The 7,563-nt window shown below is 38.7% G+C and overlaps 1 pseudogene; it reads left to right on the forward strand.

Annotated features, from left to right (window-relative positions):
• Window positions 1–6,377: 6,377 nt before the first annotated feature.
• On the forward strand, window positions 6,378–7,130 carry LOC124510386 (40S ribosomal protein S2-like; annotated as a pseudogene).
• The last annotated feature ends 433 nt before the right edge of the window (window positions 7,131–7,563 follow it).

Genomic DNA, 7,563 nt, shown 5'->3' on the forward strand with positions numbered 1-7,563 from the left:
AGACCTAAGAAAGAGACCACTCCAGATTGGTAGGTAGCAGTCTTATTAGGCAAGGGGACTTAGATATGAGATTTATCTTGGTAGGCCATGACAAGTCGATTTCACCTACCTGCCAGAATCATAAGAATCTATACAGAAAGCTTAGAAGGTTCAGTCACGTATTAAGTCCATATAGTCTTAATAACACATACTCTCTCAAGGCTGCATCCTTGAAGCGGCTCCTAGTGCAAGAATAGTGAGTGGAAGGTACATTCCAAGAACGAGGGGAGTATTTAAGGAGACTTGGATTGCTCAGGTTCAGCTTGAGGGTCAAGCAGCAGTCATGTCCTTTCAGTGACCTTCAACAATGTGTATATATCCTGCTGGTTCTGTTTCTCTGAAGAACCCTGACCAATACATAGATTCAGGAAGAAATGGAAAGGTTTTGAAGATGCTCAGGTTAGTGATGTCAATATTTTTGGTAAGCTGGGGACTGTGATATGTAATGGAAATGAGGAGGAGGCTTGAAAGTAGAAGAGTTTTCAAAGAAGTTTTAGGTGGGTATATGAAACTATGAATTCTTCCACAGGAGGAAGCTTATCTTATTCATTTTGTATCCTAAAATCATAGCACAATAGTTGGCATTATGAAAGTACTCAACAAATGCTTGTTGTTTGTCAAATAAGCTGAAGAAAAAGATGATGAAGGGCTCAGCTAAGATTTGCTGCTACAAACTCATGATGAATAAATTGTGACAGCTTTGTAATTTTTTATAATAACATTAGTTCTCTGGAAGTTTCATCAGAAAAAGTGAACTATGGGAATCAGCACATGGAGACCTACTGAGGGTCAAGAGATCAAGGACAACCAGTATGGCAGTAAATGAACTATGTATTGTGAAAATGGCACAATGAGAACCAGGCTGGGTAAAAAAGTAAAAGAAGACATATTGGGATGATTGGTCTGAGAGAACTGGAAGGAGCCAAAGGATTAAATGCCTTAATGGAGATAGGGAGGATGTTTAATGGGAGAAGTAATCTGGAGAGATGGGAGTATTTGTCTATCAGCTTCATAATTTTCAGGATCATTGTGGTCAAGTGGGCAAAGTAGGGGTAACATAAAGACTGGTATTACTGAGGGGTGCCTGGGTGGCTCAGTCATCTAACTCTTGATATCGGCTCAGGTCATGATCTCATGATTATGAGATCAAGCCCTGTGTCAGTCTCCATGCTGAGCATGTAGACTGCTTGGGATTCTGTCTCTCCCTCTCTCTCTCTGCCCCTCTGCCACTTGCATGTGTGCTTTCTCTCTCTCTCAAAATAAGTAAATAAACAAACCTAAAAAAGAAGATTGGAATTCTTCAAAGAATATACTGTTATTTTGCTATTTATACATATTGGAATTGCTTAATGTATAATATATACTTTATTATTGCTATTTTAATTTTGCTATTTATACATATTTTAATTACTTAGTATATAATTTAAGAAGGTTCTGACAAACAGAAAATATAGTCAGTAATTGCATAGCATTACCTACTTTGATTATGAAACATTATCTAGAGTAACAAAATACTTCATTAAGTGTGGGATCTTTCTAGACTCCAGTCAGGGTGTTGAGTATTAAGAGCACTGAACTTGGAATTAGAAGACCTTGGAATGAGGCTTTTCCATTTGCTAGATGAGTGAACTTGGGCAATTCATGTAATCTCATTAAGTTTTCATTTTACCAAAGATGAATGATAATGGTTAGGATTATTGTAAAAATTTGATGAAATATACAGGAGCCCCTTTCAACTGTGAAGTTTAAATATTTGTAACAAATATTAATTAAACACGATATTTTCCTTCAAGGAACATTTTACTTGAAAAAGATGCTTAAGGGTTCATTTTTAGTATGACAATGGCATAATGAGGTTAAAACATCTTAATTATGTTTATTAATTTTATTATATTTAGCAATTACAAATATTTGAGAGATAATTATATATAGTTTAATCTAATGTAAACCAAAACCAAAACACAGATTTAAAAAGCCCCTGAATGTACTTTAAGTTTTGTGATTTCCCTTGTTTTCGGAAGAATAATTCTTATGGTTCTTCCTGCTAACAGCAGTGATGGAGTAGATTTGTGTGTGTATGTGTTTAATTAACTTTCAATAAAATAAAATCCTAGACATGGAAGAGTAACTATAAATTGTATATACTCTGAATACAGCTAAAGTTAACCAAAAGGATTCATTTCATGTTAGACTGTAAGCCAGAAATACTGGAAAAGTAAGTGCAATATACAAGTGGAAAATAATACACTTAAAATTTTTTTTAATGTTTTATTTATTTTTTTTAAGACAGAGAGAGAGCATGAGTGGGGATGGGGCAGAGAGAGAGGGAGACACAGAATCTGAAGCAGGCTCCAGGATCTGAGCTGTCAGCACAGAGCCCGTTGCGGGGCTCGAACTCCTGAACTGTGAGATCATGACCTGAGCTGAAGTCGGACACTCAACCGACTGAGCCATCCAGGTGCCCCGGAAAATAATACACTTTATATAATATCATTTCACTAAATGTTAATTTAATTTTTTATAGTTAATGTTGTAAGTTCAGAGATTCAGTCTCCTAATAGAATTCCTAGGCAGATGTTAAATATCTACCCCTAATTAACAATTAACTTGAATGTTAAGCCCCTGTGTAATCAACATGATACTTAGTATTAAATATTTGAACAGTTAACAATCATAATTTTCTGCACCTGAGGTGACACTTAATGTATTGTACAAGACCTGTCATGACACTGTGCAACAGGAAATCCTTTTCACTTTAGAATCTGTGGAAGAAGGAATTCTTTCCATTAACATAGCTTCAAATGATCCCCGATGCTCCGGCCCACGTTATCCAAGAGAACAGAACCCAGGTCTTGGCAGGAATCAAGAAAGAGAGCACATGCGCAGAGAACATTCAGATTAGAAATAAAGAGAATTTGGAATTCTTGCAGCATTTCTGAGGGCATTAGGGTATAAACAGGTGTACTGCAACCAAAACTAAAGTGTGGGGGTTAAGTGAGGTAGGATCTTACTTCTCTCTCAGGTAACAGAGAGTAAAGTATGCAGGTAGTCCAGGGAAGGTAGCATGACCTGATCAGTGAGACTATCCAACCAAATATGCTGGATGGTAGTGACTTTTTTTCAGTAGATTTAGGGCAGCTCCTTTAAGTGTCCCATTTCCCAGCCACCGAGGAGCGTGAAAGGGGAAATGAAAGGTGAGCCTCTCTTTTTGTGGATGTGACCCAGAGATTGCTCATACTGCTACCATTCACATCTCCTGTCTAGAATTTACAAGGTCACACTTAACTGCAAGAAAGGCTGGGTGACGTACTTTCTAGCTGGGAAAGTTTATGCCCTATAATTGGTGGTGTCTTCCTTTCCTCTTCTGTCTGCCACCACCGGCATGTAATCTGTAAGTGAGTCTGATAGTTTGACTTCCAAATGATTTCCATTATTTTCCATATTCCTAACAATACTCTACATCCCTTGCCTGGCCTACTGTGATAACCTAACTGGTTTGCTTGCTTCCACTCTTGCCTCATTAAGTCATTTCTCACAGAGTAGTCACTGAATTTTAAATATATAAACCAAAGCTCATCACTCTTCTTTTTAATCCCTTTGGTGTCTACTCATTTCTAGAGAGTAAAGTATAAACTCTCCATCATGACCCATATGACCCAGCAACGTCCAGGCTCTAGTCTATCCAGCCCCATTCTTGTACTATGCTTTTGCCTGGTCAGCATGTTCTGGCCACTCTGGCTTCTACCTTTTTCTAGAGCACATTCCCAGCCTCAGACCTTTAAACCCACTATTCCTTGTCTAAGAAATTTTTTTGCAAGGATCTCTGTGTGGCTGGCTTACCCTCATCTCTTGACATTCAGCACAAATGTCATCTCTTCTGAGGACCTTTCCTGACTGCTTTAAGCAGATGTCTTGTTTCCAGTTACTCCTTATCAGCCACCTTGTTTATTCCCTTCATAGCACTTATTAAATAATATAACAAGCCTATTTGTTTACCTATAGATTAATCAATTGTCTCTTGATTAGAAAGTGATCCTTAAGAGGAAAGTCTGATTTACCTCTGATTCTTGACACTGGAACATAAATAGAGCTTAACAAATGTCTGTCGAATGAATGACTAAATGATTTGGTGAATTTCATATGCTTCTTAAAGATAGGATGAGGTTTTGAAGATTATGCCTGCCCATGGTGGGAAAATCAGGTACAAAGAACCTTATACAAATTTACCTCTATTAGTTTCATTTCTGACTTGGGTGTACTGCATGTTATACCTGAGCCATCAATTTATCAACCTCAGATGGTATTTGGAGTCTTAGCCATTTTCCTCTGTAGCAGGTTGAATGGTAGACCTCCAGAAGTTATGTTCATGTCTTAATGCCTGGATCCTGTGAATGCTCAGTTACTTGAAAATGGGTCTTTGCAGATGTGGTTAAGGTTCTTGAGATGAGATCATCTTAGATTAGCTGAGTGGGCCCTAAATCCAATGACTAATGTCTGGTAAATGTAGAAGGAGATTTGAAAAACTAGACAACATGATGGGAAAAGAGAGGCAGAGATTGGAGTTATGCAGCTATATGCCAAAGGATGCCTGAGCCACCAGAACCTGGAAGAAGCAAGGAAGGTTTCTCTTCCAGAGCCTTTGGGGTGATTGTGGCCATGCTGTCAACCTGATTCAGAGCTCTGGCTTCCAGAAGACAAAAGATTTCTGTTGTTTCAAGTCACCTGAATGATTTCTTAGTATAAGTATGACACAAATATTGCCTGGAACATCCTTATACTAAAAAATTATTTGTTATTTATATGAAATTCTAATTTAACTTGGAATTCTGCATTTTTATTTGCTAAATCTGGCAATTTTACTCTAATCCCAAGAATTTGTGAAAAATGAAGAATTGGCTGGGAATGATATATAGATTCTGCCAAGTAAGAATTGGCATCAAAAAAAATTTTTTTTAAGTCTATTAAGTAACTAAAAGAAAATGAAATTAGTGTCATGGGAGTTTTAAATATGCTACAAAATCCTGAAATTTTGCCCAGAAAATTAACTAAGCAAAATGCTTGGAAATATAAACGATTTCTGATGCTCTAAATTTGATCTAAAACTATCTCAGGAGTGGCTAATTTGTTTCTTATGATTATAAAAAGTAAGAACTAAATTCCATCTGATCCTGGCTTATTTTTTTTTATATCTCAGGGGAATTAAGATTGAATTAATGACGGTCTCTTATTTCTACTACCAACAGTTTATTAGATTCAGCTTGAAAATAGGTAGATTAAAGCACAGAAATTAAAAAAAAAACTTAGACTGAAAATAGCCTTCAATGGTGCACATTGAGAGGTGGTCTTCCCTGGGGGTGTGCAGGTGTTTCCAGCAATGAGTGAGGAACCTCTACAAGACCATTATTTCTTCTGATGCCTCAGGAGCAACTAATACCACTCATGAGGCAAAATTCTGGTTTCCTCTGTTTACGTTTTGTATTCTTTTTTTTAAAAAAAATTTTTTTTTTCAACGTTTATTTATTTTTGGGACAGAGAGAGACAGAGCATGAACGGGGGAGGGGCAGAGAGAGAGGGAGACACAGAATCGGAAACAGGCTCCAGGCTCCGAGCCATCAGCCCAGAGCCTGATGCGGGGCTCGAACCCACGGACCGCGAGATCGTGACCTGGCTGAAGTCGGACGCTTAACCGACTGCGCCACCCAGGTGCCCCTACATTTTGTATTCTTAATGTTAAATGTTTGTAGTCACTTCTTTTTTCCCTTGTGAGTTTTTAAGCACAAATACCATGCAAGCTATTAAATAAGTAATTAAACCTATTTCAGGATCCGTGGAATAGGCAAATGGGGTGGGGGACAGCAGTGGGGGGAGAGAGAAAGAGAATAAGAACAGAGCACTGAAATGGCCCACATCTCAGTTTTATTTAATGAAAGACGAAGTGAACTGGGTGGATTTCATATGTCTCTTACATTTGCCCATGGTGAGCAAATTAGGTAAAAAGAACCTTATGTAAAGGTTTTCTTCTATCAGCTTTATTTCTGACTAAAGTGTGCTGAATGATATACGCAAGCAAGACAACTTCACCTCCTCTGTTACAATTGAACAATTAAGAGTCTTTAGGCAGGCAAGGATAGAGAGAGAGAGAAGGAAAACTGAGAAACACCAAATAGTGGATGATTCTTGGTGCTGCTGGAGGTCCCAGAGTCTCTAGGGAGGTCCTGGTGGGAGGCTGTGCTGGCTTCTAGAGGCTTCCGTGGTAGCATCTGGAACTAGGGCTGAGGTCACAGAGCTCTTAGAGTCCAGGCTGAGGACAAGGAGTGCATCCCCCTCACCAGACTGGGCTGCCTGGTTAAGACATGAAGATCAAGTCTGTGGAGGAGATTTGTCTCTTCTCCCTGCACATCAAGGAATTTGAGATCATTGACTTTTTCCTGGGGCATCCTTGTAGGATAAGGTTTTGAAGATTATGCCCGTTGTAAAAGCAGACCTGTGTTGGCCAGTGGACCAGGATAAAGGCATTTGTCACCAACAGGGATTACAATGGACATGTCGGTCTGGGTGTTAGGTGCTCCCAGGAGGTAGCTCTTCCACCCATAATGCCAACTCTTCATCATCCTGTATAGCAAGGCTACTGGGAGAACAAGATCAGCAAACCCCATACCATCCCTTGCAAGGAGACCTGCCACTGTGGCTCTGTGCTGGCACCCTGCACCCCACCACCGAGAGGCACTGTCATCATCGAGACCAGTGTGCTATACCCTGGCCAGGGGCTATACTACTGTCCTGTGTGACCCCACCAAGGCCACCTTTGATGCCATAGCCAAGACCTACAGCAAAAATAAATAGAAATTATATTTATATTTGAAAAAACTCCTAAAACTAGAACTGCCCTGTGAGTCAATAGTTATACTTCTGGGTATGTATTTATTTGAAGAAAACAAAATATTCCCTTGAAAAGGTATCTACACCCCCATGTTCACTGCAGCATTATTTACAACAGCTAAGATATGGAAACAATCTAACTGTCCATACATGGTAAAGAAAATACGGTATATGTTTATAACGGAATATTATTCAGCCCTAAAGAAATGAAATATCACCATTTGCAAAAACATGGATGGATCTAGAGGGTATAGTGCTAAGTGAAAGAAGTCAGACAGAGAGAGACAAATACCACATGATCTCATTTATATGTGCAATTTAAACCATACCAAACCAAACCAAAGAAACACTAAGCTTAGAGATACAAAGAACAGATTGGTGGTTACCAGGGGTCAGGGGTGTGGTTGTGAAATGAGTAAAGGGAGTCTAAAGTTACAAACTTAGACAGTTTGTAAACAGTTATAAACTGGCTCAGTCAGAAGACCATGTGATTTTTGATCTTGGGGTCATGAGTGCAAGCCCCATAATGGGTGTAGAGATTACTTAAAAACAAATAAAAAACTAAAATAATTCATCAGGATATAATATACAGCATGGCAACTATAGTTAATACTGTATTGCATATTTGAAAGTTGATGAGAGAAG

Source organism: Lynx rufus, unplaced genomic scaffold, assembly GCF_022079265.1.
Source record: "Lynx rufus isolate CCGP_SWC_20201006 ecotype Redwood Valley unplaced genomic scaffold, mLynRuf1.p SCAF_15, whole genome shotgun sequence".
Taxonomy (NCBI): Eukaryota; Metazoa; Chordata; class Mammalia; order Carnivora; family Felidae; genus Lynx; species Lynx rufus.